The sequence below is a fragment of the Podarcis bocagei genome, assembly GCF_964188305.1.
Source record: "Podarcis bocagei genome assembly, chromosome: 1".
NCBI lineage: Eukaryota > Metazoa > Chordata > Lepidosauria > Squamata > Lacertidae > Podarcis > Podarcis bocagei.
Window position 1 is genome coordinate 108,899,717 of NC_138125.1, and position 26,683 is coordinate 108,926,399.

The window sequence follows — 26,683 nt, forward strand, 5'->3', positions numbered from 1 at the left end:
ACCCTACCATAGCTTTCCCCACTATGGTGAGATACTTGTATTCTTAATGGTTGGCATCCATCTCTCTCAAGAGACCAGGGGTGAAGTCAAACTGCTGTGTTAGCATCACCAAAGTGACCTTGCTGGGGCGCAGGCCTGGGCAGTGTGTATGGAGGTCTTTAATATTCCTTAAAGATGTTCCAGTGTCCATTTCATAATTGTTACTGAGTGGTAAACTATTGTTGGCATCCATCTGTCTCTAGAGGTTGAAGTCAAACCACTACCTTAGCAGCACCAAAGTAACCTCCCTGGGTCACAAGCCTGCGGTGTGTGTATGGAGGTCCTAGCTGCCCAGGTGACCTCTTGGCATCATCGATATGGTTCAAAGGAAAGCAGAGCAATACATTTGGCACCAGCTTGGCTGCAGGCGTACAGGGCACCATCCAACCATCTTAGGACTCCACTCTGGATTTGTGTAGAGTTTGCCTTTTCTCTCTCTCAAAGATGTACTGCCAGGCAGTGGAGACTTAGGGTCAGAGTCTTCCTTCTCCTAGATGGGCTACCTCCCCAGGTTGACGAGTCACACCCACCCCTCACTTCCCTTTACAACTTGGTCAGAAACTGTCTTCTTGACTGTTGGACCTACTATTGGTCTCATCCACTCAATCCGTCAGAGCCTTTCTCCGTATACAAGGGAAGTCCCTAACTCTTAGTTACATTATGATAATTAATTTTGCCTTTGAATCTGTATATATAAATTAGGATGTGCAAATTTAATGCAAATCAATATCCTCCGTTGCCCCCTTATTGCAGAAGCCATTCATATAGGCATCACCAAACCACAGTAAACAACAGATCAGCCTCTTTAAAAAAAAGAAAAGAATTTTTTATTTTATTTGAAAATGTGTATTTAAGTCTAGATTTTCAAGATAGCTTACAAAAGAGAACCATAAAACAAATATAAAACAGATCAAAAACAACTGAAATAAAAGCAATTATTGCAGCAACAGTAAAAATACAAAAAGCAGTAGATATAAAATCAATTAATAAGTGACTAACACTTATTCCAGACTGAAAGCATTCTTTATCATCAGTTTACTCATGGTACAACACTCCTGAGAGCAAAGTTTCAGCAGCAAGACAGCATTCTGTGTTCATCACACATGTAAGAGAAATAGGTAGATTGTACACTTCTGATGTGGGAAGGAGATGGTCTTGTTGTTGTTTACCATTGTGTGTGTGTTTTCCGTGTGGGGCTGTAAGCAGGAGAAAGCATAACATTTTCTTTCTTTTTTAAAAAACAAGGTGCCTCATCCAAAATATATGCAAACGAGAGTCTATCTTTCATATGAATTTGGCAAGAACTTGCACAGACTTTGCAAACCCAAGAAACCAAAGACCTTGCCAAGAGAATTAAATGCAAAGACAAGTGTTACTTGCTGAAATAAGGTGCGTATAGCTGGTCCGTTTGTACTGCCAGGTTTACCAAGGCATAGCAAGATAAATCTATCAAAATAGTTAGAAAAGGAATGTAGTTATTACTTAAACACAGGGACAATGCAGTAGGAGGAAAACTGCAGTTCTGTTAGTGAGTTTAGTATTCTTTGGCAACCTCCATATATATTGCCAGGAATTGTCATGTACTTCAATTCCAGCCCCTCTTTATCCTAGTTAGTATCTCATCTTTTTCATGTTCCAGAAAGCTCAGCTCTTGTTTGTGTCAGTCCCCGGGTCATGCATGCGATGACAGAGACATTCTCTTTTTTCTTGGCAAAATTAGAAATGCTTATCCTGAACATTTTCTAGAGTAGAAAAGGGCTTTATAGGAGTCTTTTCACTATTTCAAAAGCTCTTGGGAAGAGCTTTGGGAAAAGACGTCTGCTGCTTTGCTTAGTTATATATATACACACACATATCTATATATATAGATAAATATAGATATTTGCTTTCGTAGATTTTCACGGGTACAGGAATGCAGTTCCCAGGTTAATGTGCCTTTTCTTCTTTTGTTCATTAATTAATTAACTTCCTCTCTGCCCAGAACGTTGGAGGCTATACACCACACCCCCTCAACAGTATTTATAGGAACTCAAACACTGAGATCCTGCTCTGTTCTAGTAACAAGAAGCCGAAAGCACCAGCCTGAAGATGACGAGTGAGACCTCGTCGAAACGTCGCCTAGACACCCCAACTCTTACACGGGAAGACACCCGAAGACACCAAAACCTGCATAAATATAGATGTGTATATAATATATATATATATATATATATATATATACACACACACACACACATACACACACAAACACAAACACACACACATATATATATACATACTGCAATCCTATTCACATTTACCTAGGAGTAAGACCTGCTGGGGACACGGGTGGCGCTGTGGGTTAAATCACAGAACCTAGGACTTGCCGATCAGGTCGGCGGTTCGAATCCCCACGACGGGGTGAGCTCCTGTTGCTCGGTCCCTGTTCCTGCCAACCTAGCAGTTCGAAAGCACCTCAAAGTGCAAGTAGATAAATAGGTACCGCTCCAGCGGGAAGGTAAACTGCGTTTCCATGTGCTGCTCTGGTTTGCCAGAAGGGATCAGTTAAGGGATCAGTTCTGATTACGAACACAACATCTTCTTGGCACACAACACCCAATAGTGTTGCAGTTTGGAATGTTGCCTTGAATGTAGTTGCATGGATTTCTTAGGCATCTATGGACTGGATCCACCGTTAGTCCTACTCAGTCTAGATTTGTTGAAAAGAATAGGCATGCCTAACGTAGGACTTAGGACCATGACTAACCTAGGACAGTGGGTATAACTTTGTTAGATGCAACTCAATTGAATAGTGCCTGCAACAACATGATGACCACCTACCCTCGCTTGCTGTCAGTCTTCAGCTTTTTCCTTGAGTTGGGCAGGTGCTGAAGTGAAACCGATGCAGGGTTTCTCTAAGCAACCTTGCTATGGGTCAAGCTCAACTCCCATGGCAACCTTCCCTATGCAAGCCAAGTGGGATACTGTGCTTTATCTGGCCTTTTTAAGAAAAAGGAGTAGGGGCAATACAGGACAGTGATCCCATTATCCTACCCTCTCTAATGGGTATTCCACTGGAGTCTTTGCATTTAGTCTCGCACGCCTTTCCAGGAAAGCAAAAGGAAAAAGTCGTAGTAGAGGAATTGTTTCAGCTGATCATCTGGATAACCCTAACAATACATGGCACAATTCCACAACCCAGATACTTTAGGAACCTTTCTAAAGCTGACATTTAGGTGGGCACACTTTTTTGGTTAACAGTATCTAATGTATATGGATGGATGTGTGCAATGGCAAAACATTTAAAGCCCAAAGCCTGTGACCAAGAGAAAAGGAAGTATATGTGAATGATGAATTAGTGAATATAATTATTGAGATTACAATGGGACACAATGTAATTAAATAACATCAGAGAAAGAGTAGTAACCCAGACACAGATGATAAGCACTGGATATGGAACTACTCTTGTGAATGGAGGCTTGTCTTTTATCTCCATAAAAGTAGGGAAGCAGGTACTGAGCTATGGAAGAGGAGGAGGAGGAGGAGGTTGTGGTGGTGATGGTGTGAGGGATGCTTAGCTTGATTGAGAAAGGTTAATTACATGTGAAATGAGACTGGGATTCAGGCTGTGTTTGCTCTAGATTTTGTGTAATGTTATATCAACACTGGGATTCTCTGTTCATCTATTAGCAAAAGCAACCCGTTTTGTTTGGTTTCATTTCAGTGTTGTTTTAATCCCACTGAACATTTATACTGTTATTTTAATTCTGCTAAACATGTGTGGATAGTAAAATACTTCCGGAATTAAAGTACCAACGGGTATGGAAAGTGATCCAGTCCTCATAAAGATTTGATCTGTTAATTAGCCATACCAATTTTATGGATCATTGCCACCCACTTAAAACACATTGTTATATGTTCATAATCTTTGCATAATGAGCCTTTATGGAGTATAGAGGCCAACTTTAGTGCAATGTTCAACAAAGCCTTTTTCCCTCACCTAGTCAATCATAACTACATTCCATAGGGGAAATAAGCAGATAAGGATTATTAAAGTATTTTCCCTGCCCTAAATATGGAAGAATTAGACCCTTTGAAAAATTATGGACACCTTTTCCATGTATGGTTTTAAATGCATATGCAGCCCGATCCTATGCTTGTTTACTTGGAAGTAAGTCCCTCTGAGTTCAGTGGGAGCAAGCATTGCATAACGTATTGTTATGCAATTGGGGATGTCAGATACCTATATTTACTGGATCCAGTTAGTGTTAGAACTTAATCAAGGCTTACTGGAGGTTAGACACTGTAGCCCTGGATTCAGCAAGTGTTAAAATATAAACCAGGCTAGCATCCTGGTGAGATAATCACTTGCAGTGATAAATCATTATGAAAACAAAGGAAAAGTGATGGGTCATTAAGAAAGCAAGGAGAGGGGCTCTGTGCCAGACAGCAAATGGGCTGGGCCTCTCCTCCAGCTCTTAGATAGTTAGAAGGACAAAAGCCAGAGCTTAAGAGTTCTGTGATGTGATGGGACCTAGAGGAAAAAAAGGTTGCGCGATGGAAAGGGCACAGAGAGAGCCATGGCTGATTTCTTCTTGAATCTAAGGCTGTGGGCTATGGGAGAAGCAAGACCCTCTTGGCGTGCTAATGCTGTGAACCTCTCCATCATAGACTCAGGTTGTAAAAAGGTAAAGGTAAAGGTACCCCTGCCCGTACGGGCCAGTCGTGTCCAACTCTAGGGTTGTGCGCCCATCTCACTTAAGAGGCCGGTGGCCAGCGCTGTCCGGAGACACTTCCGGGTCACGTGGCCAGCGTGACGAAGCTGCTCTGGCGAACTGGCACCAGAGCAGCACACGGAAACGCCGTTTACCTTCCCGCTAGAAAGTGGTACCTATTTATCTACTTGCACTTAGGGGTGCTTTTGAACTGCTAGGTGGGCAGGAGCTGGGACCGAAAGACGGGAGCTCACCCCGCTGCGGGGATTCAAACCACCGACCATGCGATCGGCAAGTCCTAGGCACTGAGGTTTTACCCACAGCGCCACCTGCGTCCCCAGGTTGTAGATGTGGGTAAATAAGCCATATATAATAAAGCCACTACAGTCCCCACTGTGCCTTATTCCCAAACCCAAGACTCCAGGGTAGAGTCCATGTCTCCAACATGTAGATCGGGGCAGCATCAGGGCAGGTCTTTCTTTTCTCCATGCTCATTCTTAAGACCATGGTATTGTCACTGGCCTTCTCCTTTGCAAATCTTCCTATCCCTTGCCATCCCTGCTAAACCACTTCTCAGTACAACTTGATGCTTGTGTATCAGAGTCAAAGCAGCTACGAGAGGCAAGAAGGCTTCCTTCAAAATGCAAAAGTATTGTGCAAAGGAGGAGAATGAAAAGGAACACAAACTTTGGCAAAACAAAAGACCCAGCATATAGAAAGGGGTGCTCAAGAAGAATTTGAGGAATGCATTGTTGAAAGCACTGAGACTAACAACAAACGTCTTAGTCAGCCATAGTCTGGCTTACCATGTTGTGAGAACTAGATCATAATGCATTGTTGTGATCCTCCTAACAACCCTGTAAAGTAGGTATTGTTATCTCTATACTGTAGAGCAGAGGGCCATGGGAGGGGTGGTGGATCCTGAGAGACAATTCAGACCACGTACTAAATTCATAGCAAAAGGAGGTATAAAAGAGGGGGAGACATCCTGATTTGTAGCACAGCCTCTTAGACACTATGGTACACCAGCTCACAACTGAATAGAACAATAAACCACCATGTATTAAATATGGCTCTGTCACACGGCAAAATTTAATGGGCAAAGTCATTGTAACTGAGAGTGAGTTTATGGGGCCTGGTTGCCATTTCCAGTGGATTTTCTCTATACTGTTTTCATCCAGGCACAAATTTGGACAGACAAACCATGCGATACAAGGGTTCGGTTTAGGCATCCTCAGAGTACCACAGGAAGAAGTCACAAGGGAGGAAAACCCACCATGCACCAATGATTGGTTGATCATATCCTAGGGTTGCCATATTTCAAAAAGTAATGGCTGCCTTATCATATCCGAAATACTCTATGTCCAACCCTTTTAGAACAGACTCAAGGATTGGTTGGACTGGAATGAAGTCAACAGTTAAATATGTGCATCCACAATCCATTCCCTCCTGTACAAGCAGCCATGTTTAGGAGGATCTTCATAGGATTCGGTGAAGCCATTTAGATTCCCTCCCACTGTCATCCCTGAGCAGATTGCTGAATTTACTGCAGAATGTCCGATGACTGCCTGCCAGGGGAAGCGTGTAGCTGGGGTTGGTGGCAGGGTGGCATGCAGGACAGATGGATTGCTCTGGATTGCTCTGTTGCCCATTCAAGGTGTTGGCTAAACATGTTGTGTAAAAAGGGTTCATCCAAACCAATATTTATTATGCTTTCACTCACAAACGTGCTTCCGTAACTGTGGTTGGTGCCAGCCCCATAGTATTATAAGAGAGGAAGTAAAATCCATTGTCTAGTTCCCATAATATAAGAAAGGACAACCTAAATATGAGTCATCTGCAGGTCAGCCTCCACAATTTTGGTCACTATGTACAATAAGCAGAGAGGAGATAGCATCACATCCATTCTGTGCCTGTAGAGGAAATTGCACTGGATGGATTGGGGGGGGGGGAATTGAAACAGACCTAAATGAAAGGAGAAGGCAGTACCAATATGGCCTAGAGTAAAACGTGTCCTCTGATCTCAAATGTGGTTGGCTCATGAGTGTGGACAAACACCACAACACGTGGAAATCCCAGAACCATTCTTTCTATCATCTCATCAACTTAAAACAGGGTTGGCTGATAAAACTCCCAGGCTGGCTGGGGAGACTGGAATTTGAGTCCAAGATCTTCTGGAAGGATGCAGTTACACCACTGTTGACTTACAATAACCTTTTGATAAAGAGGTAGACTTTGAAGCTTAAGATATAAACCAGAATGTGGATGGTTGCATAGTTCTCTTGGCTTAGAAGGCAATCCACCCACCCACCCACCACTAAAGTCTAGAATAGAACTCTTTTGGGAATTTAGCACAATTCTATTACGTACATATATCATCCAATCACAGTCCCAGAGTTTCAGTTCTATAGCTTTGTGACATGATACTGTATTAATAGCTACACTAATTAGTGAAAGGTTCACAGCCTCTTTCAGCAAAAGGATTATCAGGCCCTTATTAGAACGATCCAATCCTCTTGGGTCTGCAGAACTGAGCTGGCAATCTCACAAGAATTGATTTCCTTTCTTGAGACACAGGACTTCCTGCTTCCAGTCAGGCCGGAAATACCAGGAGAACACCTTTGTATTTTAGAGCTTCTGCTTCTGGGCAATTTCAAGAAGTAAAAAGGCAAGGATGAAGGGGAAAGGGAAGTCAAGCCAAATGAAGAGGTGGACTGGAAGGGAGAGCTACCCAAAAGGGGGCTTGAAGCAAACAGCGTTTTGTACAGGGAACAACTCCAGTCCTTGTTCAAACCCTCTGACTAGTACTAATGTATGGTACATACAAATTCTAAATGAAATTAAACCAGAAAACTCATTTGCATGCCGATATGAAAACATTGCTTCTCAATAGAGTTGCTTTTGTGGAAACAAAGTTCAACTCAATTGCTGAGTTAAAAATACAGTGGTACCTCGGGTTAAGTACTTAATTCGTTCCGGAGGTCCGTTCTTAACCTGAAACTGTTCTTAACCTGAAGCACCACTTTAGCTAATGGGGCCTCCTGCTGCCGCTGTGCCGCCGGAGCACGATTTCTGTTCTCATCCTGAAGCAAAGTTCTTAACCCGAAGTACTATTTCTGGGTTAGCGGAGTCTGTAACCTGAAGCGTATGTAACCTGAAGTGTATGTAACCCAAGGTACCACTGTACTGTATAAGCTATGGGGTGGAACAGAGAGCTTCGCCCTCCTCAGAGCCACTTAGGTTTTCCAGAATCCCATGAACTGGGACTGAGGGCCTAACTACGTATTATGTAAATTGAATGGTTGGCAGCCCAGTTGGGGTTTAAAAAAATAATAATTTTAGGTCTATGTAGGAACTTCCAATGGGAAAGCAGTTTAACTCTTCCCTACCCAGCTGTGACTCTGATGGAAATATCCTCTCCCAGTAATGGTCAATGAAAGGAAAAAAATAATCTCCCATTGCTACCACTATGAAGTTTCTCTGCAATTGCTAATCGCAATATAGCAAGTGGCTTATATCGGATCACACCTAGGGAGGGAAGAGTTAAGTCCCCTATGTATATAGGCTATGGTCCCAATGAAAAGTACACCCTTGAACCTAGAATTAAATTCCCAGACCAGTTGTAATACACTCATAAGCAGATGGGATGCAGATCACATCCAGAGCCTGATGAACGCTGAGCACTCTGCAATTTGCCGCAGGTGGTTCCACTGCAGATTTCAGTGAAAGAAATGTGAAGGGAGCATCCCTAATCAAACAAAAGGCAATTTGTCAGTTTCTGCCTCTCCCCATGGGCTCCTGTTGTTTTGTGCTCTCCTCAGATATGGCAGTCTGGTTTGTAACTCAAGTATAGACAGCAAAGGGGGGCGAAGGGGTTCCCTGGAAGGAGGTGCTGAATCTGGTTTCTGTAAACTTTTTTAAATAGCTGTACTTTACAGTGCAGCTAGAGAATTCCCAGCCCAATATAAGCTGAAACACTAATGTGTTTCATCGGCATCACCATGACATTTCTTCTGTTAAAACAAAAAACAAAAGCAAAAAGGGGTACATTAATTCTGCTACACTCCCTGCTCCCTGATTATTACTTAATTAGGCACAAGAAGATTTTTTAAAAAAAATATTTAAAAAAATAAAGCATGAATCACCCAAGTCTGGTGTTATGCACTGACATTGACTAAGTTAACAATTCAAGGGTCAGTATTTGCAAAAGTAAGGACAAAGCTTACAAGCATTTGGATCCATCTAACAACAATGTGCACCTTGGGATAATGGACTTAAAACAATTGCAATTAACAGGCTAAGACAAAGGATTAAAATTAAAAATGAATAGTGTGGCGCTTGCAGCTTGCTTGTAAAACAGCATTAAGCCAACTTAATCCATTTTAATTCTGGGGTTGGGGGGGGGGAACCTACCGGCACAAATGAAATAGATTTGGGAGGAGGGTGTCGAGTTCAGCTCCTGCGAAAGTGCGATACATTCACCTGTGACAATTCTTTCTGGAATGATAAAGTAAGGGAAGTCTCTTAAGAACTCTGAGTGACTCTCTGAGGTCCCCAGAGATCAGGTGTCAAAGTTGTCTATCAGATGCCTGAAAAGAAAAAAAGGAAGCATTACGCACTGCTATTGTGAGACAGTTGTCATTGACTGATCAGGCCTTTTAAGCAAGCTTTCACAGTCAATGAAACCACCTGAATAGATGAAAGCCAGACAGCTTCTGACAAACAAGAGACTGTGGAATATTCATTGTGCATCTGTGAGGGAAAGATTAATGTATTAGAAATTAAAATGGGACCAGAACGTATGATCTTGCTCTAACACTTGGCCAGACCTGTGTCACCCATTGCTAGTGCCTGAAGTCGACAGACAATTCTGCCAGGGTAACTGAGAATCATTAAGCATCCTGCTATTGTGCGTGGTGAATAATAAAACTTTCCCCCTATTCTTTGCCTGGAGCTGACAATGAATAATTCTGGAGCTATTTGCAATGTTAACAGCACCTATCTTGCCCATCCATTCCTTTACGATAAGGATGGAAATATGCATTTCAACAGTCTGTACAGATACTGATTCACAGGCATTTCAAAGGACACCTGTCACTCAAGTGAAGGACCTGTCAGTCTTCAATGTATGATGGTGCCAGGAATATGGCCAAAAAGATTATCTATACTTTATTTCCTTTCCCCCTAACTCAGATTATAACACTGTTACATTTGCCATAGACTGACAAGTGATTTACACTCACAACTGTAATGTGTTTAAAGCTAAAGGGGTGGGGAGGCAAGCTATTCTCTTAGCCTTATTCTTCCAGGGTTTACAACGGTGTCAGATGTACTATCGCAAATGTGATCTAGACCATACAGAATGTCATTATGCCAGATATTAGAATCATTTAATCCACTGGCTAACTTAAAATGTGACATCCGTAACACTTTTTCCTTTCACACCAGAGTCTCCAAACCTCTGGTTTCAAGAAATAATTCAGAAAGCATACTTGTGAAGGGGTCCTTTATGAAACTTCAGTAATAATACATCTAGACCAACTGTTACTATTAAATTGGCCTTCCCCAACCTGACCCCCTCCAGATGTTTTTGGACTAAAACTGCCATCAGCCCAGCCAGCACATGCTGGCTGCAGCTGAGGAGATTTGAGGCCCCAAATATCTGGAGGTCATGTGATTGGTGAAGGTTGTATTTACATTGGTACCTCAGGTTACAAACACTTCGGGTTGCAGACTCTGCTAACCCAGAAGTAGTACCTCGGGTTAAGAACTTTACCTCAGGATGAGAACAGAAATCGTGTGGCGGTGGCACAGTGGCAGCGGGAGGCCCCATTAGCTAAAGTGATACCTAAGTTTAAGAACGGACCTCCGGGACGAATTAAGTTCGTAACCAGAGGTACCACTGTAGTTTTGGAGAGGGCAGGGGATGCACGAGGAGATGAGACGAATTCCTTCCATCAGATACAAAGAAGTAAACCTGTCATTCTGATGAAAGATAGCTAGCATCCTATATGGGTCAAATATCCCCTTAATTTTGGTATACGTTTGAAGTGAACACATCATTCTTTGTGTCCTGCCCTCCCCCAATCCTTTGACAAGCCTTAAAGATCTCGAGGGCAACTCCATTTACCGTGCCTCATGTGACCTGATATGCTTTCTATGTGGTTCTGACAAAGCTGCCGAGGCAGCCGGGCAGCCAATGGCCTTTCATACAGTGAGGCACACCCTCCAGAGCAGGACTCTCATTGGCCAATTTAAAAGGCAGGAACTGGCGGGAACTCCAGCCAGCTACCTAGGTGGCCAGGGAAATTTCCCCAACAGTCACCTGGCCATGTGCATTCTGGCCGCCCACTGGTGGTGATTGTGAAGATCTGCAACAACCACACACCCAAAGGAATAGGTAGGCATCCATCATGAAAGCTGGTGACAGGACAGGCATCCATTATGAAAGCTGGTGACAGGACAGGACGCACATCAACCAGTCAGAATGCATTTTGGGGCACTTCATTGAACCACTTGGGCTTTCTAATTTTCTTATTCTGTTCAAGACTCTTCTAAGATCTTTGTATACACACTTGACTTTTGTATCATGCATCATTCTTCCATGATGGCAAGATAGTGTCTCTGGGATTCCCTGGTGATCTCTCATCGAGGAACTGACCAGATCCAGACCCACTTAGCTTCAGCAAAGTTGCTGTGTGATGTTCCTTCAAACCAATGCTTTTAGTATGTCAGTTTCTTCATGTAATTTTCCTCTTCAGTTGTATTACCACTGGAATTACAATTACAGTGGTACCTCAGGTTACATACGCTTCAGGTTACAGACTCCGCTAACCCAGAAATAGTGCTTCAGGTTAAGAACTTTGCTTCAGGATGAGAACAGAAATCGTGCTCCGGCAGTGCAGCAGCAGGAGGAGGCCCCATTAGCTAAAGTGGTGCTTCAGGTTAAGAACAGTTTCAGGTTAAGTACGGACCTCCGGAACGAATTAAGTACTTAACCTGAGGTACCACTGTACTGTAATTGCTATTGATACCATTGCTCTCCATTTCCTTGCTGTTGGTGTACTAGGTAATGTTAGTATGGAGTGCAACTCTGAGGTATTTCTGCTTCTTGTGCATTGATGGCATGGTTATATATCTGGAAGAAGTGCATAGGCGATAATATTTGTACAGTGGTAACTCGGGTTAAGAACTTAATTCGTTCCTGAGGTCCGTTCTTAACCTGAAACTGTTCTTAACCTGAGGTACCACTTTAGCTAATGGGACCTCCTGCTGCCGCTGCACTGCAGCCACACAATTTCTGTTCTCATCCTGAAACAAAGTTCTTAACCTGAGGTACTATTTCTGGGTTAGCAGAGCGTCTGTAACCTGAAGCGTCTGTAACCTGAGGTACCACTGTACCTTGTTAAATGTGGTGTAGCAATGATTGTGTCAGCACCAAAGCAGTCCCCATAAAATGTTGACTGCACCAGTCAAAAAGGCAAAACAAGCTGGTAAGAGTAGATGATGATGTTGCTGCTGTTTCATTGCTGATCAATTATTACTACCCCTATTGTAAAATCACCAGTGTATGTGGCCCCTGCCCTACAATCCTATGCCTGCTTACTCAGATCTTTAAGATCTTTATTGTTCAATGCAGCTTTAACTGCTAAGCAAAGAAAGTTGTCAGAAAATGGCAAAAGGGCAGAAAAAGCGCCGGAAATTCCCCAGGTGACAACTACAAAGCACAATATCCTGAAAAATAGCAACATAAATTCTGTATCTCAAATTTCATAAATTGTGGGTTAATGAAACGAATCAGAGTGTGATTGCTTAGCAGTAGTTTATATTCAGGACGAGAGCTTTGGTAAGAGAAGAAACAAGATGTAGAGCAATACATAGAAAATGAGTAGGATTCAAATCCCAGCTAAGCTCAAAGTGAAAATGAATTTCTTCCTTTGATACATGTCCCCATTTATGCAGATAACAAAAACTCCAGGTGTGGAGTCTTACATACTCGAACCTGGTTGAAGCTTTTGTCCAGGGATGCCAAAAGGTAAAATACTGAGCATCTTATATTTAAAAATGGAGGAGGTAAGAGGTTCCAGAAAGCCTGCCCTGGGCTGCGCGTTTCTATATGTGAAACGTAAAAGAGAGGTCCAGAGGTGCTTTATGATCACCCAGTAATTATGCATCGTCTACCCATTGGTACTCTGAAGTCTGAGTCTTGAATCTTGACATTAATGAACGATCTCTGGTTGGCCATAGATTTCTGAACTATCTATTCCACCCAGAAATACCATTGTTCCTTTTATCTTGGACTTGCTCCTGGACTCAGCCCTGAGGTGGTGGAGAGGAGTGCATTCGCACAGCTAAATCTAGCGCATCAGCTACGCCCATTCCTTGAGATGTCTGATTTGACCACAATAGCACACGCCCTTGTTGCACCCATTTTGGATCACAACAGCATGCTCTATGTGGGGCTACCTTTTAATCCCTGGTGCCAACTCCAGGGGGCCGTGAGTGCCTAGGCATCCACAATAATATATTTGTGGGGGCTGCCCTTCCCTGCTGTCTTCATGTGAAAAAAGAAGCTGCCATGTCTGGCTCTGCTTGCTTCTCCACCACCGTCACCTCACCTCCTGGTCCGTGAGGGCGGAAGGGAAAGAGCCACTGCCACCAGCCGCCTTGTCCGCCTCTGCCTCGCCACGACCTCCTGATCTGTGAGGGGGAGGGAAGAAGAAGTGTTGCCGCCACTGCTATCTGGTGTGTGTGACCTCATACACACCACATGTATTTTCTGGGGGTTTTTTCTGGGGGAACACAGGGGTACGCATACCCCTAAACATTTTGTGAATCTTTGTACTTTGTCCATTTACTGTATTTATTTTCCCCAATTTGAACTATAAAATGGTGGTTTTCTTGAGTCAAAATGAGAGGACTCCCTAAACATTTTAAAGAAAAAAACCACATTATCATTATTATATTATTATTATTATTATTATTATTATTATTATTATTATTATTATTAATTGGATTTATATATCGCTCTATACCCAGGTGTTTCAGGGCAGTTCACAGAATAAAATCAAGATATAGAACCACAAAATCCGTAATAAAAATAAAAACAACCCAATAGCCCGCCCCCCCCAAAAAAAAAACTTTTAAAAGGGCATAGGATGTAAATCAGATCAAGCAAAGGCCTGGTTAAAAAGGAACATTTTTGCCTGGCACCTAAAAGTGCATAATGAAGGTGCCAGGTGAACTTTCCTGGGGAGAGCATTCCACAGACGGGGAGCCGGTGCAGAGAAGGCCCGTTCTTGTGTTGCCAGCCTCCAGACCTCTCGAGGAGGCGGCACACGAAGGAGGGCATGTGCGTGTGATGTCACACTTCTGCGTTACATTGTGGGCACCCACAATCTTTGGCATGAGAGGACGCCTATGGAAGCCACCAAGTCAGAGGGAACCAGGTTGTGGAAGGTTGGTTTAGTGGCCTGTCCTATTACTCCAACTTTAAGAAGTGCACTTACACCAACACAGTCCTATACATATCTACTATATAAAAAAAAAAGTGTATTAAGTTCAACAGGGCTTACTCACTGTTTATAGGATCACAGTCTTAAATATTTAGATGAATAGATATGTGGATTAAAATAACAATGGAGAGAGTTCACTCCAACTGGAAAACATTAATACAGCGTCTGAAACTCTTGAGTCATCTCATCTCACGGTATGTTCTTCATGCCTGTATCTGCCTAGTGGATACAGAAAGAAAGTCAATATTCACATGCTGAGGCTTCTTATTTGCAGAGTCTGCTTGAAAGTTACAATGGGGAGATTGCGGGAGAAACTGCTAAGGCAAGTAATCTGGAAAATACTTGAGATAAATATTAACTGTTTTGCAGGGAGCATTAGAACCAAGAATTTGAAAAACAAGTGCAGAAACATCTTTGCATACATTTTTAAGGGGGAGCCATGTAGCCCAGTCTTGTCTACTCAGCAATTAATGCTGCTGTGCAATTGGGTTTATTCCCAAGTGTGCATAGGATAAGTCTTAGGCATAGTGAGAACTAAACCTGGTAAGATTTGCTTTCAAGAAATTCAAATAAAACCAGGCTACAAATTATTAAAGGCAAATAAATTTCTAAGAGTTGGCTCAATTGGTACTTAGAGAGTCTAAAGTGGCTTGGGCAACCCAGCCAGATGGGTTGGGTATAAATAATAAAAATTATTTATTTATTTAATCATCATCACCATTATTAAGTGTATGTTCCTATGAGCAAATTGTAATGGGTAAACTAAGAGCTGATGGATATTGGCTGCAGCAACCACTAGGATAATTCCTCTGAAGATTTGGACTGAAGTGTCACTAGTATGCAGGTTACAGTATCTTCCACCTCTTTGCTATCTACTTATCTCACAAAGGATGCCTAACTTCTGAAGAAGGAAGTGTTACCCAGATGGATGAGGGTGAGCAAGCTGGAACTGAAGCCATCACATTGGGACATTTGTTTGTTAAGCTTTTGATTTCTCCAGAACTGTTAATCTGCTAGATGGTAAGCAAATATGAAAAGGTATGGGTGGGTGAAGCTATCTCTGTCGGAATTTTGTACGACGAGGCAACTAACATTCAAATGGGGCTGTTTTCATAGCTGATGTATGTACTACACATTAATTGTGAAAATAATGTTCTTTTTTATTTAAAAAAAATGGGGCTGTATTAGGTGCTATTCAGGTATCGGGCTGCATATCGTTAAAGCAGAAAGATACATACATGTAGCAACTATCCCTCTAGCTACATTAACACGAAAACCAGCTGTTACCCAGGATTGTCTGCCATTCTTAAGTGATACACACACGTTTGGAATTGGACAACCGGAAAACAACAAATTGTTCTTGTATTCACAAAGATAGAGATTAATTTAAGGTCATACTAGTTTTTTGTTTTTTTAAACACAAGAATGGCTGGTTCTTGTTTTTGCATAGAAAGGGGAATCATTATTGTATGTTTCTGCTTCTTAAGACACCTCTAGGCAACCTGATATCTGAGCAGCATCTAAAACACACACCCCCTTTTGAATGTTTGTTGCCTCCTCCATCACTTCATCATAAGCCCTTTACAAAATGCAGACAGAGATGGTCGCACCACCAGCCAAATATATGTTTTCTCCTCCCCACCCTTTTTATTTTCCCTTTTGTTTGCCACCTAGCCTGTTGAAGAGCTCTGGAAAGCTTAAAAGCTTGCATATGATTTTGTGACATTTTGGTTGGCTGTATAAAGGGATTGCCCAAATGTGGAATTTTAAACACATTCATCCACTTACACTGTGCTTATTGCCCACCCCTGCTGAAATCTACAAAGTTAGGAGACGTGAATGAAGAATGAAGACTCTGTGAAAACATCAGGGAATAAGATTGTGATAAAGTGAAAATGAATTTGAGATATAGTTTATAACAGGGATATAGAAATCCAGGCACCCACTAGCTACTCGTACCCTAGAAAACGGAATCTGACTTTCTACTACACAAGTCTGGAAGCAGGATATTTCACCTATATGGCTCCTAAGAAATCTTCTTCTTTGCAAAATTGTTTGCACTCCTGTATATTCCCCTCATTCTTGGAAGTGGAAAGAACTCTAAAATGTGCAAAGCAGCTTTCCCTAAACTCAGACTCTTCCCAGTCTTGCAATTGGCTAATCCCTTTGCCTTCCTGTTACCTCTGTCCAATCACATGCCAAGGTTTGTAACGATATATATGCCGCAGGTTATGAAAACAGCAGGAGTCTTTTCCAGCTGATTTATTCCTCGCAGTGTACGTGGAAATTGATCCTTAAAAAGAGAGAGAAGATGGTACACCTGAAGTTTAATGGAACACTGAAACAAACCAGCATCCCACTAAATTATCAGGCAAGAGCTAGCGACAGTGTTTTTTGTTTTTTTCTTCTAGTGGAAAAGAAAAAAAGGGTGATGCAATTAGAAATGTGTGGGTCTGGGATTTAAAAATATTTAACAATTATTTCCATTTAAAATAATTTTGGAAGAAAAATATTTTATACTTTGGGAAATAGTTTTTGACATTTTGGGGGAGTGGAGAAAGAACAATGGACCGTTTACAGGTCTACACCGTAGATTAATGAATCTAATTGAGTCTGTAGGGAAATGTTTCAGTTTAACTACTGGAACTAATTTATACATTCACTACATCGTAATAAGTCAATTTAAGTTTCTGGAAATAAAACTGGATATCCTGGGTATAGATTTGAACTATAAATTTCTGCAAGAAAGGAGTCTGTGTTCATTATACATTGTAAAATTACCATATGGACCTGTCAACACTTCTTAGCACAGCTTTGTAATAATGTCATTTAGTTTAACATTGTAATGTGCCGACTGAATTAATGCGTATGACAAAATGAATGCCTCCCAACCAGTGGTTTTGAGGGAAGTTTGGAACTATGTATTGTGGTTGTACAGACAAATCTCTCCTTATTTACAAAATCAACACCTACCCTTTGATTGAGCATGATTTGTGTTATTTTGTTTCTCTTCCTGTACCAGCTTGAGACCCTTCCATTTTCGTCTCACAACCAAAAGCCAAATCTGAATAGTTGCCAGACGACCAAAAACATGCACATAATCAAAGTTCTGAATAAATGAGATGCTATTTTCTCATGGCTAACGCACCATCATAATGCATGGGAAATACCCTATTAACTCAAAATATAACTTCAGATGATTTAGGCTCCAGCAATGGGTGTTTCAACTCTAGCCTTCTCTTTGTCTAGATATGCTTCCTTACACATCAGTCATTGCTAGGACTTCATTGATTGGCTGAAAATGCTGAAAGGTGGGTGCAGGCTGGTTTCTCAGAAATCAAATTAAGGTAATGAAGTTTGCATTTTTTGCATTGTATCTCAAGTTCTACAAGGACTAAAGACTTGCTTCTCTTCAGGTGGGGGAAAGCTGAGAAGCCAAGGAATGCTGCTCAACCTACTCACCTAAACCACAAACACCCATAAGTGTGGGGGGGGTCAGAGTTAAGAATACCACAAAATGTATATTTTCTATGGAAGAAGAAACTTGACGCCTTAAAATCAAACAAACCACAAACACTTGACAGAATGTATCTAGTCAGCAAATAATATTTCACCGACCTGAGCCATGCTGATCAAGGAACGGCTCAGTTCTTTCCAGCTTGGTCTGATATTCACAGCAATCACTAGAAAGTGAGAGAAACACCCTCTAGCCCTCTAAAATAAAAACATCACCGAGCATGTGTAGCTCAAGTGTCACAACCTTCTAAAATTCACTTTGCCCCAGATTCGTGGTAGCGATGGTGGACCAGGAAGGATAGGGTCTAACTAGTATTTGCTGGTATAAGCTCTGCGTTAGCTTCAGTCAGTTTAATTGCACCACAGAAGTGCCTGCCTCATATATTGTTCAGCCTTGATATAATGGAATGGAAAATGCCCAGCAAATTTTAAAGGAACTATTGGAAAGACTATTCAAGGCAGCAGAGATATGAGATGATCAGAGCCCCCCCCCCCCAAACTTTGAAGCATGGGAAGCCCAACAAAAAAATTATAATTTAGGCAGAATATTTGGACTATTTGATATGTATTTGTATAATTTGGAACATTAAATGTGATTTGATTGGATTGTTAAAATAGGAAACTTAATAAAAATGATTTATTTTTTTAAAGGAAAATGCCCAGCAAATACAATGGTCAAATGGTGTCACCCATATTCTGGTTAAACTGGTAATGGTAGATATGCTATTGATAGCCTTGAATTTGGGGTACACCAATTGGCCACAGATACCAAGCGCTATACGAAGCATCTTTCTAGAGTCAGGAAGGGTTAATCTGTGGCCCTCCATATTGTGGACTCCCAACTTCCATCAGCCCCAGTCAGCAGCAGCAGAGCATATGCCCGTGCTGCCGAGGGGGAGCGTGCTCCTGAGGGGGGTGGAGGGTGCCCTCCCAGGCACGGGATAGCCATTTGGGTGCAGTGCGCACGCCCTGCAGCCGGGGCAGAGAGAGACACCCTAAGAGGCAGAGCAAGCCACCGATGGCGGACATTCTGCGCACCGTGCGCCCGCTACTCCCAAGCCTCTCCCAGCTGTCAAAACGAAGGGGGAAGGAGGAATGCTGTCAATGTCACCCCCCCCAGCAAGGACACCCAGGGCAATCCGCCTCCACTGCACCCCCTTTTTCTGCCCCTGCCAGTCGGCATGGTTAATGGGCACAGGTGACGGTAGTTGTAGTCCAACAATATCAGGAAGGGCTCAGCCTCAAAATTTCGTTCACACAACAAGAATACCTTCCCCCACTGAACTGACAAACAGACTGTTAACATGGGGGGGGGGGGGCTAAAAAGAGGTTTGTGGTTGGCATAGAAGACCGTCGAATGAAAAGCCTGTCTGGGTCTACTTGCACTGTATCTTTCGAGTCTTGGATTACAGCCAAGATGACTAACTGGACCAACATAACTCAGTTCTCCTCTTGAGGCTGACAAAAAAACCCACTCAAGTCAGCAGACAAATTCCAAATAATTCAACAGGCTTGGGTCCTTTATGAGCATTCTTATTATATGAAAGCACTATTGTGAAATATTTGACATTTCCTTTCATTATTTGCCCTCAACGTTGATTTTAGGATTCTGGCTGTAACTCGCATTGTGGTCAATTATCTTGCAGGAGGATCCGATGTGGGAGGACGGCAAGATTTTATATCTTGTGAAAACAAACCAATGTGCTTTGTGTTGACACAAAACTAAAATAATATTAAGTGTTCATTGTATGAAACTCATTAAATACACAGTTAAGGATTAAACGGCTCCTGAAATGCTGTATTTCCATGGGATGTGTGAAGCTGCACACACACCAAAAAAAAACTGGCTGCAGAAGCTTATGGGGGGAAAGTAATCTAAAATGCTTTTTTCACAAATATTGTGTCTTATTATGCTGTCCTTAAATGGTGTGCTCCAGTGTTGTCCCATTTGCTGCGGGAAATTTGAGGCTTGGAATTTCAGATAGTCATTCATGACTCTTCTGTAGCCAGTGGCAATTCCTCCAAAAGAATAAGGGGGGAAAGGAAGGAGAGAAGAGGGGGGGAATTGTATCCTAACTTCTGAATATCAAAAGAAAACTTAATATGCTACAACACAGGTATAGAACAAGCCTGCACAACTTTCAACACACCAATTGCTACCTGTGATTCCTGCATTGCAGCGAGTTGGACTAGATGACCCTATGGCCCCTCTTCCAACTCCACAATCCTATGATTCTAAGTTGAGCGCAGGCCACCAGCACCTATATTGCAGCTGCTTAACAACCCTGCATTTCTTTTACAGTTCTGGGTAGGAATCGAAAACAAGTTTATTATAGTCCAAAAAAGCTACCTTACATGGCTGAGACTAGCTGAATTTAGCTTGGTAGGTAACATCATTTGCGGCTGGTATAGAATAACGTTGATAGTGTCAATGCTGCACAGGGCTCCACCTTGCAAGGTGTTGACCAATTTCTGGGTGGGGGCAAGTGTACTCAAAACTACATTCAATTCCCAGTGAAGCCTGCAGAGTTCGAGAGCACTCATCACTTCTAGATGTTAGGTCGCATAGTGAGTGATCCCGAAAATGCTGACAGCCACAATCATAATTGTAGTGCCTTTACAAATTCTTACAGTGCAGTGATTTCACCTTTATGCAAATGATCATATAACGATGCAGTTTGAATGCTCCCAGCACAGCAGCCAGGTGGAGAGATACCTCTTTCTGAATTCCTCTTTGTTACATCAGAAAATTATGGTAATGTGTACTGCATTCTTAAGGAAATGCTTCCTTTATGGATCTCAGAGCTATTATGGCTAAGGAGCACAGTTCCACAGAGGGCCGGGGGCGGGGTATTTAAGCTGAGTGTAGATTTTGGAACCCCAAACAAGATTTTCTCCCAAGGAGTCCTATTCACATAGATTTTATTTTTTAAATGTATTTATAATACACTTTCTGATTAAAAGTCATGGTTGTGGCTAAGAAAGCATTGAAAACGAGATAAAATTGTTGCTTAAAAAAACCCAACCACACCTAATTATGTAGACAAATGAATCAGAGCATCAAAAACAGGTAAAAATGTAAACAGAGCCACCTCCAAGATCTCTAGAGTACCTGGGCCTCGTGTCTAAGTGCCAGCGAGGGGGAAAGTTTCCCTTTGGAAAGGATTTTGATCACTTTGGTGCAAGTGGAAAGTTGGGAAAGCACTCCAGCACTGGCAGGAGGATATTAGACATACCTACGCATGGCAAACTCAAGAAACACAGTCTTACTTTGAAGTAAATCTTGTGGAGCTCAATGGCATTTACCCCGTACCAAGGGTGATTAGGATTGTCATCCTAAGACCACATTGCAGTTCTAAGTTTTAGACGTATTTACTTGGAAGTAACCAATCAAATTGTGGTGCTGGAGGAGACTCTTGAGAGTCCCATGGACTGCAAGAAGATCAAACCTATCCATTCTGAAGGAAATCAGCCCTGAGTGCTCACATGAAGGACAGATCGTGAAGCTGAGGCTCCAATACTTTGGCCACCTCATGAGAAGAGAAGACTCCCTGGAAAAGACCCTGATGTTGGGAAAGATGGAGGGCACAAGGAGAAGGGGACAACAGAGGATGAGATGGTTGGACAGTGTTCTCAAAGCTACCAGCATGAGTTTGACCAAACTGCGGGAGGCAGTGGAAGACAGAAGTGCCTGGCGTGCTCTGGTCCATGGGGTCACGAAGAGTCGGACACGACTAAACGACTAAACAACAACAACAACAACAACCAATCAAAGTAAGCCATACAGAGAGAGCGAGCAAGCAGGCGAGCAAGGGAAGAAAGGCTGGGCAGCCAGGTGGAGGACAGACATGCACACACCACACACTTACATGCGCCTGCCGCAACCGCTATGCTTTCCTTGCTCATCCTGGAGGCAAGCTGGAAACAGAGGGCGGTACCTGGCTGTGGGGAGGCAGCCAGGAGGAGTGGGGGGGTATGCAGGTGGGTGGGGGAAGCCAATATTGAGGGGGCTGTGCTCCCAGATGAAAATTATTGGGAAAGGGGGCCAAGGGATCCCAATCTAGATTTGGCACCTATGCCCTCCAGCACTGAAGTGGTAACACTGATTTCACACACCTTCACACAGATCTGGGAAATCTGGAATTTCAAATGTTGTTGACCAGACAAGATTTGCATATTACAAATTTCAGGTGCACTGGATAAAAGAACTGTGAAAAAACAAAAGCAAAGGGGGGTGGGAATGAAGGAGTCCACATTCCAACCAACGGAGGTGTGTTAATTTTGTTTTTCAGTTACATTTGTGCACCCCTACTGAGCAATACCATTTCAGTTGTTACATTTTCCCTAAGCTTTTGCATCTAGAAAAACAAAGGAGGGGGCGATATTATTTAGAAATTTACGTGCCGCCATTTGGCAAAAGGCCACAGGGCATTTTACAGGGTAACAACAACATAAGAGCCATACAACCCAGTAACTTTGCAAACAAACACAACCGTTTCAATACAACTCCTAATGAAAGCAGCAACGTCAAACTAGACATTGGAATCAGACCTTCATGTGCTGAAGAAAGAAAACATCTGCCAAATGCTCTGCATCATGGAGAGTTATTAGTATATGGATTTAGTTACTGTAGTTAAGTATGTTTTGCTATTCAGGGCATGTCTTACCATCAGGGTTGCTATTAAAAAAGATGCAGAGCCCTCTTGTTGCACATCAAGGGGGCACTCATCTGCATATGCCACTTGAAGGGAAGCTCATAGCTGTCGAAAGGCTACTTCTCAATTCCCCAGGTATTTTAAATGACCAAACAACCTGAGCACTGAAACTGATTTCCGAAAAAAAGAAAGAAAAGATGTTACTATTTGCTACTACCTAGTTCTAGATAGAGAGTATTTTTCTCCCATGAAATCTGAATTCATCGCAACATAATGGGGAGTCTCTCTTGATGAGTTGGCCACATTTTGTTGGGCAAAGGAGTCTGTGGACTCAGGAAGTGGCTGCATCAATATCAGATTCCCTTCCTTCCCCATATAAGGGTAGATAATTCTATGGAGCATTGCTTTTCTAGGATGAGCAAGCTTTGGTCGTATTCAAGGGTTGTAGTATTCCAGTGGTCCAGTTTAGCTTGCACATTCCTCCCTCTCGTGTGTGTGTGTGTGTGTGTGTGTGTGTGTGTGTGTGTGTGTGTGTGTGTGTTAGGCACCCCAAAGGAATTTACAATAATACAAAATGTGTATGAAATTTAATGAACAATGCAAATATAAAATATTAACACAGTACTCTAACCCCCACTTATCCCAAGTTGCTGGATTGAATGGAGATCTGCCCAACTCACCCATCTAAGCCAGCCTGTTAGCAGCTGCCCCCAAAAGAATGCTGCAAGCACCAGCCTGTTGGTGCTAGCTTCTCCCTTCCACCAACTGGAGGAGGCAAGAGGGAGATCTACTAGTAGTATCTCCATGGGTGGGGGCCAGTGGAATGCCCTAAAACGGGGAATTTCAAGGATGGAGCATGGGGCTGCGCCAGCTATTGTGTGATGACATCGGGCTCAAACCAGATCTAATTACTTGTGCAGTCTGGAAACAGCACAGCAATTGCTCTGCATCAGATCCAGTTGTCCTGTCCCGCTCCTTCCACCATGGCTGCAGTTGAGTGGCATGGCTGTGGAGGCAACTCCACAAAGCCCTGCTGATGCAACCTCATCTACCCTCCTTGTAAACAAATTAGAATGTATGCTCACTGAATAGCTAATGTAGCCTGACCTCCCTGCACGCAAATCAGGATGAATGCTCAATAAACCAGTTGTCCAAACGTGGTCGAAGCGTGTTCATCCAAAAAGAATGTCATGGAAAGCAGCACAAAATATCTACACCTACACACAAGGATGAACACCAGTAACCACTAGAGGCCTGACCATCAGTGTTATCCAAATACTGGGGGAAATAAAACACCTCTGCCTGGTACCAGAAAGATGACAAAGTCAGTGCCAGGAGACCTGCCTTGGAGAAGGCATTCCACAATCAGGGGGTACCATAGAAAAAGGCTCATTCTCCCATTACCACCCTCCAAATATCTCTTGGACTGGATCTCAGATCTCAGAGTCCAGATAGGTTCATTGAAGAAAGGCAGTCCATGGGGTGTTGGCATCCCAAGCTGTGCAAGTCTTTATAGGTCAGAACCAGCACCTTGAATTGGGCCAGGAAGCAGTGCAGGTGGGCCAGAACTGGAATTTTATGTTCAGACTTGTGAAATCCATTCAGTAATCTGGCTGCCACATTGTACACTAGCTGCAATTTCCAGTTGGGAACAAACTGCAGATTCTTGTTACATCTGAATATTGAAAATGTGGTTTGTTCAAACTAGAATAATAAAAAAAAACACACCACAGATTGATCCTGGTTTTACTGAATCATGGTTTGAACAAATCATAGTTTCTCATATTTTGACTCTGGGCAACTCTGGATTGTTCCAGGCCCCAAACAGAATTTTTATTACACATTTTGGAATGGTTTCTAATTTGCTGGGAGCCATCATGAACACTCTGATCACGAAAAGAAGACAGGGTATAGGTTTTCTTAAATAAGTAAATGTTTTGGAGGAAACATGCAGTGACGAGATGTCAGCATGAGGTAAGCAATAATATATTTTCCTGGGTGGGGAGGAAAGAGAGGACTCAGTATTGGAATGGTGTTTTGGCAGCAGTACCATGTCTCTGCATAATATAGTTACTCCTCCAGGAACCCCAAGCCCATCACTCACTGCAATTTGATGACAGTCTTCCATTTAGGCCTTTTATGAGGAAAATATATTTCATTGCAGTTGGCAAAAGAAATGCCCGCTTCCTAATGCAATATCATTTTCTTCTGGAATGAAGCAAGTCTGTACAGTTTAACTGCTAATGTTTACAATTGGATTTGATACTGCAAGATTTCCCTTAGGATGCAGTCTTAAGTAAGGAACAGCCGAATAGCTAAGATTCCGACCTCCGTGAATTAGTGGAATGGGCTAATCCTTGCAAACAGATAAAAATTTAAGATAGGATATTAAGATTTTTATCCAATTGCATAGATCTGTGTAGATCCAGACATATTGTGAGTTTATACAGGCAGCAACTGATAGGAAGAAATTAAATATAAACTCTGTGCCTTCTAATCCAATATCCTTCAGGACATTTTATTTCTAAGCACAGTTCTTTTATTTAACATGGACATATTGGGATTTTTTTAAATATTATTGTTATTATTATTAGCTGATTTAGCACTAAAGCCCAAATGATAAATCACAAATTAAATGCTAATGTACAGTCATTACCGAAATGTTGAATTCTGTTTTCCATCTACGGTTATAATAGTTAATGTCACCACTTGTACAATCCCGGTGGCACCAGCCTATAAAAAGAAGATGATAAAAGTTTAGAGCATGAACTATAAATTCATCTCCTCCCCTGAAAATGAAAGGCAATTCAAGTTCAGGTAGAATATTTTATTTCACACAAACAACACCGAAAGAAATGTTAAGGATGGTTATATAGGAAGTAGAATGTTCTGCTGTTGTCACTCCACAATTCTAGATGGCATGACAAAGGGCTGAAGTCCTATTAGATTATTCCACCCCCAGCGGCATTTCCAAATGCAAGAAAAATGCACTAGGTGGAAACGGTATTTAATTGCATAGAGTTGTAATAGTGCAGTATCCTTGATTGTTATGCTAGGATTAAAAAAGTTAGGAAGCTGCCTTGCGCACTCTGCGTTAGACCACAGTGGCTGGAAGTTTAAGGACGGGCAGAAGGAAGTACTTCTTCACACATCACATAGATAAACTATGGAATTCATAATCGGAAGATGGAGTTATAACACTGGCCACCAACCAACTCAAATAGCTTTAAAGGGGTGGAGGTAGACAAATTCATGGAGGACAAGGATAGCCATGAGTACTGGCCACAATGTCTGTGTACTAGCTCCAGTATTGGAGGCTGTATTCCTCTGAATACTAGTTGCTAGGGATGGGGATGCGGGTGGCGCTGTGGTCTAAACCACTGAGCCTTTTGTGCTTGCCTATTGGAAGGTCGGCGGTTCGAATCCTCATGACAGGGTGAGCTCCTGTTGCTCGGTCCCTGCTCCTGCCAACCTAGCAGCTTGAAAGCACTCCAGTGCAAGTAGAAAAATAGGTACCGCTGTAGCGGGAAGGTAAACGGCATTTCCGTGTGCTCTGGTTTCCATCACAGTGTCCTGTTGTGCCAGAAGCGGTTTAGTCCTGCTGGCCACATGACCCAGAAAGCTGTCTGTGGACAAATGCCAGCTCCCTTGGCCTGAAAGCGAGATGAGTGCCACAACCCCTTAGTCACCTTTGACTGGACTTAACTGTCCAGGGGTCCTTTACCTTTTTTTACCTAATTGCTAGGGAGCACAAGTGGGGAGAGTGCTGTTGTGCTCATGTCCTGTTTGTGTGCTTCCCATAGGCATCTGGTTGGCCACTGGGAGAACAGAATGCTGGACTAGGTGAGCAGGGCTCTTCTTCCATTTGTATGACCCACCTTCTGCCTGTTGATGATCTACCCACCTTCTACAGATCAATGTTTTTAATTGACGCTGTCATAATTCTCCAAATACTCATACTGCTCTCTCCAGCAGACCCTGACATCACACCAACTTTTACTAAAATGTGATTTATCCTCATCACCATTGAAAAACTACACTAGCACAAGATCAGAACTTCACTGGGAACTGAGACAAGTGGGTTACCCTCCTGCTTAAAGGTAAAGGGACCCCTGACCATTAGGTCCAGTCGTGACCGACTCTGGGGTTGCGGCACTCATCTCGCTTTATTGGCCGAGGGAGCCGGCGTACAGCTTCTGGGTCATGTGGCCAGCATGACTAAGCCGCTTCTGGCGAACCAGAGCAGCACACGGAAATGCCGTTT

General features: G+C 42.6%; 2 long non-coding RNA genes across 3 annotated transcripts in view; one reads left to right on the forward strand and one right to left on the reverse strand.

The window, feature by feature from the left end:
* Positions 1-2,608: 2,608 nt before the first annotated feature.
* Positions 2,609-26,683, reverse strand: part of LOC308583729 — a 40,811-nt gene continuing 16,736 nt past the window's right edge. The window contains exons 2-4 of one of the 2 annotated variants that reach the window (XR_014006380.1): positions 25,076-25,152; positions 9,147-9,322; positions 2,609-2,785 (exon numbers count right to left, since the gene is read on the reverse strand). This is a non-coding gene — a long non-coding RNA (uncharacterized lncRNA). Of the gene's footprint in view, positions 2,786-9,146; positions 9,323-14,312; positions 14,413-25,075; positions 25,153-26,683 lie in introns of those variants that run through there. The other variant, XR_014006381.1, reaches the window with a different exon arrangement.
* LOC308583697 lies at positions 11,049-19,539 on the forward strand. Its single transcript, XR_014006355.1, has 4 exons — positions 11,049-11,133; positions 16,477-16,619; positions 17,498-17,559; positions 19,370-19,539. It is a non-coding gene; the product is annotated as an uncharacterized lncRNA (long non-coding RNA).